Genomic DNA, 13,117 nt, shown 5'->3' on the forward strand with positions numbered 1-13,117 from the left:
AATATTCTGAACTTAACAGCCCATATTCCATTACCATATTCCAATAGGTAAATTCTGATTCCTGGGAACATGCAATCTCAGAATCTCTTACTTACTCATAAGGAAGTTACAAATAAAAAAAGGAGAAAATTTCAGTTCACCCTGTGATATGGGATTGGGATAAGGGGTATTGGTGTGGACTCTGGATTTCAGCATAGAGCATTATAAATAGAAATAAAAATAGATGTTAATGTTTATGTATATATACTTACATATATTACCTAGTTCTGTGAAAGGGCTTGACAACAATACCCTGCTGGCGGAAGTACCTCTGGCACTCACATCTGGGCTCCCAAATGTCATCCTCCACACAAAGGAATGAGAGAATCCTGGAGAAATGGCTATTCCAGGGCTGTTGCTCCAGAAAGCAGCTAACCGAAACTAATGCCAAGGTGTCAAATGGATGCAGAAGCCAGCTCACATAGGTTACCACTGGCCAAAATAAATATAATAGTAATGATATTGAAGAGAACCAAAGTTTTGACACCCCCGCCCCTCTCCTTTACATAAGACAGATGAACAGGAGAAAATAAAATTTAATTAAGTATGTACAGGGGCCGGAGAGGAGCACCCTTTTGAGGGATATTGATTTGTTCTGAAACAAGAGTCAGAAAGAACTTTTGGTACTCCCCTATTTCCTGCCCAAGTGATTCAGACAGGAAAACCTGCCTTAGGAAATCAGCCTGGGCTTCATCGCATTCCGTATCTTCACTCTGGCATTAGCCCAGAAGACTCCAGGCCTGCGTTCCTTTGTTTCTGAGTCGCCTAGCAGGAATTTTCCTGCCATGTATGTTGCTCTTCCTCAAACTCATGCTCACTCCTGAAATCTACTCTGTTATCTCCCACCTTTCTTCTTTACTCAAAAATGTCATATATACCCAATGTTGCCTCATTGTCTTTGGAATTTTTTCATACTTATGTGAATTCCTCATCTATGTGTATTAAAATTTGGCTTTCTCCTGATAATCTGTTTCTGTTAATTTGATTATTAGCCCAAGATGAAGAGGTAAAGTGTTAATCTTTTTTAGCCCCCACAATATTAATGGATTATAAATCATTAACTAAAGTACAAATCTAGAAGATGATACTGATATAAATTAATAAATGAATGAACTGACATATAATAAGTAGTAGGATATTTCATTTCTTAAAATAACTTCCCCCACAAAATCCTTTTAATTATAAAGGAACAAAAATAATTCATAGGATGAAAACCTGTCAGACACCACCTTAATCAAGAAGATTAAATGGTAAACACATTTTAAACCATTAATTCTACATTTTACTCTTACTGCCTAAGCAAACTATTAAGCCACCAAATAAAACCAATGATATTTATAAAATGTATTTATTATATACATACACTGTATTTTATTAACTGTTTTTTATAGAGCTAAAATATTGATCAATTATGTTTACCTATTCAATGTATTCATTTATTAATAATTTATTGAACATATACTTTGTTCATAATTCTACACTAAAATGTGTGTGTGTGTGTGTAATTTTGTGTGAAATTCTACACTAGAATGTGTGTGTGTAATTTCGTGTGAAATCCATAAAATTAGCAGCTTCTAAGTGGCCTGCAATTTAGTTAAGATAGATAAAACAAGAGTGATTCTATAATTACATATAATAATTTTTTATTTTTTCAAGAAGAAACAGACATAGAACCTCCATGGAAATAAATTGTGTGCTAAATATTCAGAAAGCATTAAAACTTCAAACCCCACTCTAATGTTCTTCTTTACACTTTGTGAATATGTAATAAATATTCAAAACTGATGAAAAAAGATTAAATTGTACACATTGTGTCCTACTAGATACTTTGCAATGAGAAGAACACAGCATTACTTTTGTGATATTCCTGTCAAAGATACATAACTTAAGTCTAGAAAACAAGACTAAAAAAATGGAAATTGAGGAATAGTTTATAAAATAACTGGCCTATAATTCTCAAGGAATTGTTCTAGAATGAAAGAGATTAATAAGACATGACACCCAAAGGAAATGTGTGATTTTGAACTAGATCCATTTCTCATAAAGAACATTATTGGGTCGATTGGTAAATGTTAAATTGGGTCTGAGGATTAAATGGTGGTAATGTATAAAGGTTAACGTCCTAATTTTTGATAATTATACTGTGCTTGTGCTTATACTAGTATAAGACAATGTCTTAATTTGTGTCAAATATGCATCTAAATATTTGGTGGTGACGGAACATCAGATCAATTACTTACTCACAAATGAATCAGGGAGAAAAAAGTTATTTGTTCTGTACTTGCAACTTCTCTCCAAACAAAATTGTATTTTACATTGCTAAAAATAAGATCTGGAATTCTGTTGTCAATTTGCCATGGCTCATATCCCAGCTGTGTGAGCTTGGGTAAATCCTGTAACCTCTCTGAGCTGCTGCTGCTTCTGTGAAAGGGCTATACTTGTTTTTAATACATATTTTTATTGATTTCAAAGAGGAAGGGAGAGGGAGAGAGAGATAGAAACATCAGTGATGAGAGAGAATCATGATCAGCTGCCTCCTGCACACCCGACACCAGGGATTGAACCCTCAACCCAGGCATGTGTCCTGACCAGGAATCAAATCCTGACCTCCTGGTTCATAGGTAAAAGCTCAACCACTGAGCCACCCCAGCTGGGCAAGGGCTATAATCATAAAGGGATTGTTTTAAAGTTTAAATGAAAAATACCTTCACAGTCTCTAGCTCTTAGGAAATTTTATTATTCTTCATTAGAGATTTTTGCCCTTACTCATTTTTATGGAATAAAATGAAGGTTTTAATTAGTTCATGTGTAAATGATTATAAATGAGAATGCATGTGGAGTATAATTTTTCAAATAGAAAGATGAAGTTATACATTGTTTAGTTGCTTAATAAAGAACCATGTCTTTCATCTTCAATTTTGAATCCAAGATATTTTTCAGTTCAAATCCATCTGATGACTAATATAATTTAGTATAACCATATTATGGTTTCAGGTACTCTAAATACCTCTATAATAATAATGTTGGATGTTGCCAAATTTCAGTTGTGGAAATGTCCATTTAAAAAAAAAAATAACAAAAATAAATAAATAAATAAATAAATAAATAAATAAATAAATAAATACTTTTACTGCCAGAAATATTCAAATATGGATATCACAGTGGCAGATGCTATGCCCAAATTAACAACAAAAGATGACAAAATAAATTTTCATATTCATAAGGTTGTAGATGTAACTGAGAATCTTTGTTTTAAGTTTTTAAAAATATATTTATTTATTTATTTATTTATTTTTATTGTTTAAAGTATTACATGTCTCCTTTTTTCTCCCATTAACTCCCCGCCTGGCTACTCCCAACCCCCAGGGCAAGCCCCCGTCGCCCCAGTGTCTGTGTCCATTGGTCATGCTACTATACATGCATACAAGTCCTTTTGTTAATCTCTAACCCCCCACCCCCCACTCCCCTGCCTTCTCCCTGAGGTGGGATGATCTTCTCAGTGCCACTTTGTCTCTGGATCTATTTTTGTTCATCAGTTTATGTTAATCATTATAATCCACAAATGAGTGAGATCCTGTGATATTTATCTTTCTCCAACTGGCTTATTTCACTTAGCATAATGCTTTGAGGTGAAATGTTTTGAAGATGTCAATTAAGTCCATCTGATCTAGTGAGTCATTTAGGATTGTCTTCCCCTGGACAAACTTTTTAGGAGCCCATGGCTTGGGAGGCTGGAGTCTCCATGTTCATGGGTTCACAGCCGTGGCAGCTGGTCCCTGGCCAATGTGGCTGTAGGGTCCCAGGTGGTGTCAGAGGTCTCCCCAGGGTGGAGGTGAGGGTGGGCTCCCAGCCACAGCCGCTCTCCCCCTCAAGATGGCACAGTCTCTGTGGCAGAGCTGGCCACCCTGGGAGAGATTTCAGTGGTAGTAGAGGCTGCTTGGCTAGGGGAGCCTGGTCCACCAGTCTCCAACAGTCCTGTGAAATATAACTGTCCCTCACTCTCACATACACACACACCCCACACGTCCACACACTCCCCTTTCATTCTCTCACTCACTCACACTCTTTCTCACTGCCATCACTGCTGACATCTTGGATCCAGATGTATTATTTTCTTATTGCTGCCCTGACAAATTACCACCCTTGGCTTAAAACAAAATCTATTTAATATCTCACGGTTCTATAGATTCTGAGTTGGGTGGGTTTGGCTCAATTCTTGGCTCAGGGTCTCACAAGGGCAAAGTCAAGGTTATCAAGGCTGGGCCCATATTTAGAAGCTCTGAGGGAGAATCTTGTTCTAAGCAAGCTCATTCAGACTATTGGCAGAACCCAGTTTCTAGTACATATAGGGCCATAGGACAGAGGTTCCTGTTTCCCTTATGGTTGTTTTCTTATGGTCACCCTCAGCAACTCTCAGGCACCCATATTCCTTCTCACGTAGATCCCTCCATCTTCAAACCAACAATGGTCTGTCAAAGCCTTTCGCACTTTGAATCTCTCTTACGTTCTCTTCTGCGCATCTGGAGAAAGTTCTTTGCTTTTTAAGGTTTGTGTGATTAACCTTAAATTAGGTTAGAGCCATCTGGATAATCTCCCTTTTAAAGGCCAACTGTGCCATATAACAACACTATCAAGGGAGCCATGTCTCATCACATTCATGAGTTCCAGCAGCTAGAGTGTGGAATCTTGGGGACCACCCCTAAAAATTCAGCCTACTGATATAATTTATTCTGAGTATGGTTTACATGGAGGGGCGAAAATAGGTAATGCACTACTCTGATACTTAATTCTTGACAGGTAATTTAAAGGCATATTTCCTTGGAATGTTGGTAACATAGGTATATACATACACAAGTTATACATTTAGAAAACATTGAACCAATATGAAAAGAACCTTTGTCAATGTTATTTCTCTTGTGTATAAATGCAGCAGAGGTACTTGTAAAAACCTTTGAAATTACAGACTATATCTGTGCTTATAGAGACAATAAAAATTTTGATTTTAACTTAGAAATTTAGTTTTAGTAAAAACAGAACTATTTAGTAGTAAATATTTAATGTCTCTCACAGCTTCTCCGGTTCCCATTTTTAACTGCCAAATTGGCCAAATCATTATGTACCTCAATCTAAAAGGCAGTGGGAGAAAAGGATGGCTCACTGGAGGAGCATTTAAGATGATGCTAGAGTTATGTCATCACAGTTGTCCATACAAATTTTGTCTTTGTTACCACAATGAGAAAAGTGTTGAAACTTTTCAGAGAATTGTAGATTAGAAAGTGGAAAACACTGAAACCTGGCAATTACAGATGCACGGAGTAGGGTAAGTAGCAGCCCTTAATATAAACAATAACTGCATGTTTACATGCCTTCATGCACACCCGCCAAGGGTGCCTGAATGTGGCCAGCCCCTCCCCCATGGTTCTATAGCTCAGAGGCTTGGCTTAGGTGGGGTTGGAAATGCCCTAGAATGGCTCTTTGTTGATTTTCCCTCATGCTAGAGCCTAGTGTTGCTGTGAAGCAAAGTGCTATTGAATTTGCTCACTCAGGCAGAACACTCAACAGGAAGGAAGGAAGCGGCCATTCTTTCTGGTCCTATTGTCTGACCACCCAGCTTAAGCAATCAAACAGCTCTGTGGCCATAGCTGGGTGCTTACAAGCCTGTTGGTTTTTTGTGTGTGTTTTTTTCCCCCCTCGTGGGTATCAGGGAAGGGGGGCAAGGAAGGATGGAAACTGGCTCTATATGGTTCTCACTAATTTCTGGTACAGTCTGATGGCATCTTTTCATGGCTCACTCTCAGGCACTCATTTTCTAATAGCAAAGTGAAAAGAGAGTCAGTGAGTGAAAATGTACACATTTTGAAAGTGGGGTAGGTATAGATTGGGCTTTCTCTATGAATATATTATGAAAATAGGAAAAATTAAACATTTTATAACACTAATAAATTTTGAGATTAATCATCATTTTTGGGTGATAATATTTAATGTGTTTCTAGCCTTCTGTCTTTTATCCTTGCTGACCTTCATTTTTGCTTTTTTTAAAAAAAATTATAGAATAAAGATAAAGATCCTTCCTTGCTTATTTCACAAGGTTAATATAGTAATCAAATGTGTAAATAACTACTTAGAAAAATATTGCATTATTCTAATATGCAGTACTGGGACTCTTCTGAGGAAAACGTGTCTAATTAAAATGAGTATCCAACGTGAGAAAGAAAACAATAAAAGCTAAGAGTTACTGAATAAAATACTATTTTTTGACATTTGTAAATTATTAACAGCTACCTTCAACATTTGAAAAATTTCTCATGAAAACTATAGCTTTCAGATTTCCATAAAAAGACAGTAGAAATCTATACTTGGCAGCAAATACTAATAGGGTGTGACAATTTTTTCTAAGCATAATTCTCAATTTCTAAGTGCAGTTTTATTTATTTATTTTTAATATAATTTTATTGATTTCAGAGAGGAAGAGAGAGGGAGAGAGAGAAAGAAACATCAATGATGAGAGAGAATCATTCATCGGCTGCTTCCTGCATGCCCCCCACTGCAGATCAGGACTGCAACCCTGGCATGTGCCCTGACAGGGAATCAAACTCTGACCTCCTGGTTCGTAGGTTGACACTCAACCACTGAGCCATGCTCGCCAGGCTCTAAGTACAGTTTTTTAAAAAAAACAAACAAACATTTTTATTGATTTCAGAGAGGAAGGGAGAGGGAGAGAGATGGAAACATCAGTGATGAGAGAGAACCATGGATCGGCTGCCTCCTGCACGCCCCCTACTGGGGACTGAGCCCGCAACCCGGGCATGTGCCCTTGACCGGAATTGAACCCTGTCCTCCTGGTTCATAGGTCGATGCTCAACCAGTGAGCCATGCCGGCCGGGCTCTAAGTACAGTTTTAAAACGCATATATTAAAAGACCAAAATCTCATATTATTATTATTCCGTTATTATTCTTTTACGTATTAATTTTAGGGAAAATGAACATTTAAAAATAAAATAAAGTTTGAAGAGTAATTATAGTTTAATTTTGTGGGAGAAATGGTGCCTTTATTAAAATGAGCTTTAAGTTAAACTTTTTTTTTTTTATAAGAGTCCTAAGTTCTGTAATGATTGCAGTTATATCTTATGAAATTCAGAAGTCATGCATAAGATTGTAACTTATCCTGGGTTATTTGGGAACTGTCTGATAGTCTCTGAGGAAACTATGCTAAAATCCTTAATAAGTACAAACTTTTGACATTAAAGTGTTGGAGAATGGCAGTAGCTTTTGAGGAGCAAGGTGGTCATTAAAACTGGATGATGTCTTCCAAGGAATACACTTAAGGAAATATTTTTATTTGATTTGGAAGAATTGTTCTTTTCTAGGGACCCAATGTCAGGGTGTACCTGTGGCTAGCTTGTTAAGCTAGAGTCCTCGGGCTAGAGGAGAGCTCTGGTGGGCATATTGAGACATTCCCTGCTGTTCTTGGAGCCTTCCCTCTTTGGTTTGCCACTTTTAGAAGTTGGGTAATGGTGCCAGGCTCTTCTTCTTGGCTGTGCTCACTCTTCATCTCATTAGCAACTTAGTATTTGGCTCTGTTAGTGTAATTTTCCCAAGTAGAAGTCAAAAGCAGTTCTTCTTTAGGAAAAGATTGAGGACCCTTGAATGCAGAATCTGTTTCATCCTGCTCCTTCAGGATATCCGGGTTATAAAGCCAGGCGATCAGAACTGGGAAGAGAGCTCTCAGAAACTGACAGCCCTTTAGGGATTTGAAGAGAATAATAATCCCTCAAATGTAGGGTAGGTTTGGATAGCCCCTTGTGCTATGAATTATAGGGGGGCTTGGAGAGCATCCAACCCTCAAAAAACTATTTACCCAGTTAACCCTGTGTCAAAACTTCATTGTTTTGAGGTTTCTCCTTTGGGTTAAGTCATTCCTTTGGGTTAAAATCATTTCTTTCTCTAGAATGAATTTGTTTTCCAGGCTCTCTTTCTAGGGACAAGTCAATGTGAAAACACCAGAGCTTGCAGAGTAATGAGAGAAGTTGCGCTGAAAGGGAGAAAAGTTACCCAGGAGAAAAGAGAGACACTGAAAATGAGAGATATTTTTCCTTTACATTTTTGTTTCTTGTCCCTCATATAAAGCTTCATTCCCTAAAGTTTTAGGTGGAAAAATAGAGAGGAAAGATGATCAGACTGATCGGAATAAGATTATTCTGTTGTGCCACAGACAGTACTCATTCTCCTCCTTGGATGTGGAGACCATAGATCAATTCAGCAGCCCAATTGAGAGCAATTTGTGAATCTCTTATGACTTGGCAATTCCATTTCTATTGAATTGCTTTCTTTGTAACTACTTTACACATGATTCACAGGAAGCCTGTTTCAACTTATAAAACTCTTAATATGAATTACTCTCTTTTTAAAATTTTTATTCTTATTGTTGAAAGTCTACATGTCCCCTCGTTTCCCCATTGACCCCCTCCTTCCTGCACCGCCCTTGCCTTCACCGAACTATTGTCTGTGTCCATGGATTATGCATATATGCATATAAATTCTTTGGTTAATCTCTCCCCACACACCCAGCCACCCCCACCTTCCATCTGAGATTCCACAGCCTGTTCCATGCTTCTATGTCTCTGAATCTATTTTGCTCATCAGTTTGTTTTGTTCACTAGATTCCACATGAGTTAGATCATGTGATACTTGTCTTTCTCTGACTGGCTCATTTCACTCTCCAGGTCCCTCCATGCTGTCTCAAATAGTAAGAGATCCTTCTTTTTTCAGCTGCATAGTATTCCATGATGTAGATGTACAACAGCTTTTTTATCCACTCATTTACTGATGTGCACTTGGACTGTTTCCAGATCTTAGCTATTGTAAATTGCGCTGTATGAATATAGGGGTGCATATATTCTTTCTGATTGGTGTTTTAGGACTCTTAGAATAGACTCCCAGAAGTGGGATCACTGGGTGAAATGGCAGTTCCATATTTAATTTTTGATGAAATTCCATACTGTTTTTTATAGTGGTTGCACCAGTCTGCACTCCCACCAGCAGGGTATCTTTTTTCTACATCCTCACCAGCACTTTCTTCCATTTCTATTTAAAAAAAACACAAAAACCCCCCACAAACCACTGAGTACTTTTAACTATCTTATCAGGTAGTTTTATATTATTTCCCCTAAGCAACATTCTTTTCTGGGGGCAATAATAAATTAAATGAAAATAAATTAAACCATTACAATAAAAAATAGTAAGATACCTAGGAATAAACTTAACCAAGGAGTTAAAAGACCTATACTCAGAAAACTATAGAACATTGAAAAAAGAAATAGAGGAAGATACAAACAAGTAAAAGCATATACTGTGTTCATGAACTGGAAGAATTAACATCATTAAAATGTTCATACTACCCAAAACAATCTACAGATTCAATGCAACCCCTATTAAAATATTTCACAGATTTAGAACAAATATTCCAGAAATATATATGTAACAAAAAAGGATGCTAAATAACTTCAGTAATCTTGAGAAAGAAGAACAAAGTTGGAGGGATCACAATACCAGATATCAAACTATACTATAAAGTGATTGGAATCAAATCAACTTGGTACTGGCACAAGAACAGGCATATAGACCAACAGAACAGAGAACTCAGAAATTGATCCAAGCCATTACGGTCAATTAATGTTTGACAAAGTAGGCAAGAGCATATAATGGAGTCAAGACAGTCTCTTTAATAAGTGGTGTTGGGAAAATTAGACAGGTACATGCAAAAAGATGAAACTAGACCACCAACTTACACCATACACAAGAATAAACTAAAAATGGATAAAAGACTTAAATGTAAGTTGAAAAGCCATAAAAATCCTAGAAGAAACATAGGCAGTAAAATCTCAGCCCAGTCTGGGGACCCTCAGAGGATGTCCTACTGACAGCTTAGGGCCGCTCCCCATGCGAGTCTGGCCTCCCTTTGCAGGAGGCGACTGGGCCAATCAGGTGAAGGCAACACTCCCATCACCCCACCATGCCTGCCTGCCCTCAGCCCTCACAGCTGCCGTGGCTTTGTCCAGAAGGACGTCCAGAAAGACTGTCCGGTCTAATTAACATCTTACGCTTTTATTATTATAGATTTGCTTCCCCTCCTCTCATATTATTTCAATGCAAATCCCACTCATTATATAGTTACATCTGTATGTATTTCAATATCTCTGTAAAAGGTAAAGATTCTTAAAAAATACACAATTTAAAACATTTAGGAGAATGTAGTTAGTGTTGGGAAATTCTGTTGGTGTTTTCTAGAAATTAGAGTTACTCTCTGAGTGAAAATTGAAGTCAGCACAAATTCAACATTAAGAATAAAGTTACATGTCTGTAGAAGAAAGATATAATGTGAGATGTTTAAAATTGTTGCCCAGAAGATTTAGAAACTTTCCATATCCAATTAATTGCAAACGTGTTGATTGGATATGGAAATAATGAGATTTGTAGGTGTTGAGGGCTAAATGGTAGGTTTGTTGATGCAGGTATTTATGTTGGCTCCTGTGAGGACTTTGGCTATTAATTGTAGTAAGATAGGAAGATCTAAAGGGTATTGAGTAGGAGAAGGAACATAAAATCACTTTCATTTTAAAAGGATTACTTTGGCTGCGCTGTGTTGAAAATGGACTGTAGAGGTTATGGGGAAGGAACGCAGACCAGTAAGGATGAAGGTTCTCACACTTTACAGTGCATACGAATCATGGGGAATGCAGGTTCCCTATGTTAAAATGCAGACTCAGCTTCAGTAGATCTCGGATGGAGACTGAGATTCTGCATTTCTAACAAACTCCCAGGTGAAACCAGGCCCTTGGTGTATAAACCAAACTTGTTTAGCAAGGAGTTAAGAGATGATTACAGACATCCAAGTGACAGAAAAAGTGGCTCCAAGTGGCAGAGGCGGAAAATTGTGGGGTTGTAAGAAATGGTGGGATGCTGGCTTTATTTGCAAAATGTAACTAACAGGATCCCCTGATATTTTGAATATAAGGTACAAGAGAAGACAGTAAAAGCTCACTCCAAAGATTTTGGCTTGAGACAACTGGAATGAAGGAGAAACATACAGGAAGAGCAAGGATTGGCAGGAAATCAGAAGTTTGAGTTTTTGACATCTTGATTTTGAGATTCCTGTTAAACATGCAAATGATGAGTAGGTGACTGGATACATGAATATGAAGTTAAGGGGTATGATTGAGATTACAGCTGAAATTTATGAGTCTCTACAGTATTGAATGCCATGAGAATAGAGATCAGTTAGAGAATGCATGCAGACAGAAATAAAAAGATATTCTAGGGCTGAGGCTTGGGACCATATAATATTTAGGGGTTAGAAAGATGAAACATAACTAGCAGAGAAAACTGAAGATGCAGCCCTGGATGAGGAAAATGAAGATAGTGTGTGCCCTGGAAAACAGCGAAGAAAGTGTAATCAGCAAGAAAATAAAGCTAACAATATCACATCATCAGGCTCAGACCTCAGGTATCCCCATAAATTTACATTTAATTTGGAGCATTTTTATTGAATCTGAACTTTTGAGCCATGAAGCTATTTCAGGGACAGTTTAGGAAGGAGGGGCTACGTATTTTATAAAGCTGACACAGTATTTAAGTAGCTATATTATTTGTACTGAATTAGTCAAATCACCGAAACAATTAGACTTTAGTAAGTAATTGGTTTGAGTATTTTTTCTCATTCTTAAAGAGACTGCTTACATTAAATTACATTGGCATCATGAATGACCTAGCAATAAAACATACTTGTCCCATCCAGAAACATGTAGCCTTTTATTATTGGGTATCACATGGTATGTTAGTACCAATGACCTTGAATCTCTCTTGAATTCTACTGTGACTTTGAGCTCATCTCCTGCCTCATTTTCCTCACTAATAGTGGGAGAAACTAATCCCTATCATACATAGGTCACAGAGTGGTTGCAACAATGAAGTGAGATAACAGGCCTCTATGGAGACATCAATATTACAGAAACAGGAAATGTTTATGGAAAATATAAACTATATTTGATGAAGGATGGGGGTGATAATAATAGCTCTTACTTTGTAGATTGTGAGGATTTATATCACACATAAGCATAGAATAATATCAATTATGTGAACTGAAATTTAAAAAACACACATTTAATTTATACAATAAATAGTTTTTAGAGAACTAACACCTTACTGGAGACAATGATTGGCTAATATATTCCCTGGGAGACTTATGTGGAATCCTTATACCCCTATTTTAGTTATGCCATTCTATTTCCAGTTTATTTTTATGTTTATAAAATCATTGATACAGCTAGACAATTTTCATGTTCAAACAATAATTGACTTACTTTCATTGATAAAAATAGAGCTTGGAGGAGAAACATCAATTTTATTGCTCTGAAGACACATGTAAATATTCAGAATATATAGGTGTATACATTTTAAAATATATTTTTATTGATTTCAGAGAGGAAGGGAGAGGGAGAGAGATAGAAACATCAATGATGAGAGAGAATCATTGATCAGCTGCCTCCTGCACACCCCACATTGGAGATAGAGCCCATAACCCGGGCATATACCTGACCAGGAATTGAACCATGACCTCCTGGTTCATAGGTTGATGCTCAAACACTGAGCCATGCCAGCCAGGCAAAAAAATAAAAATAAATAAATAAATAAATAAATAAATAAATAAATAAGTAAGTAAATAAATAAAATATATATCCAAAAATTGTTTAGATGGAATATTAAATTCTCTTACAAAGGGCTATAGATGATCTTTATATAATGTAAATAAAATAACTAATCTTTGCCATGACCAACCAAGTTTCCAAAACATCATTCCACCAAATACTTTACAATGAGTTATATAGATAATAGAAAAGTCATCTCTGTTGTGTGTTAACATAGATATGCCTCTGAAATCTTTGGTTGGAAGCATTGAAACCCAGAACTGGTCAGTATTAGATAGCAGGCTGAAGTCAGGTCTAGTACACAAAGAATGTGTCGCTGGTGGCGGAATACAGCAATTGTGCAATGAGTTTCATCCATGTAGGTAATACTAAT

The sequence above is a fragment of the Myotis lucifugus genome, unplaced genomic scaffold (genome assembly GCF_000147115.1).
Source record: "Myotis lucifugus unplaced genomic scaffold, Myoluc2.0 scaffold_24, whole genome shotgun sequence".
Taxonomy (NCBI): Eukaryota; Metazoa; Chordata; class Mammalia; order Chiroptera; family Vespertilionidae; genus Myotis; species Myotis lucifugus.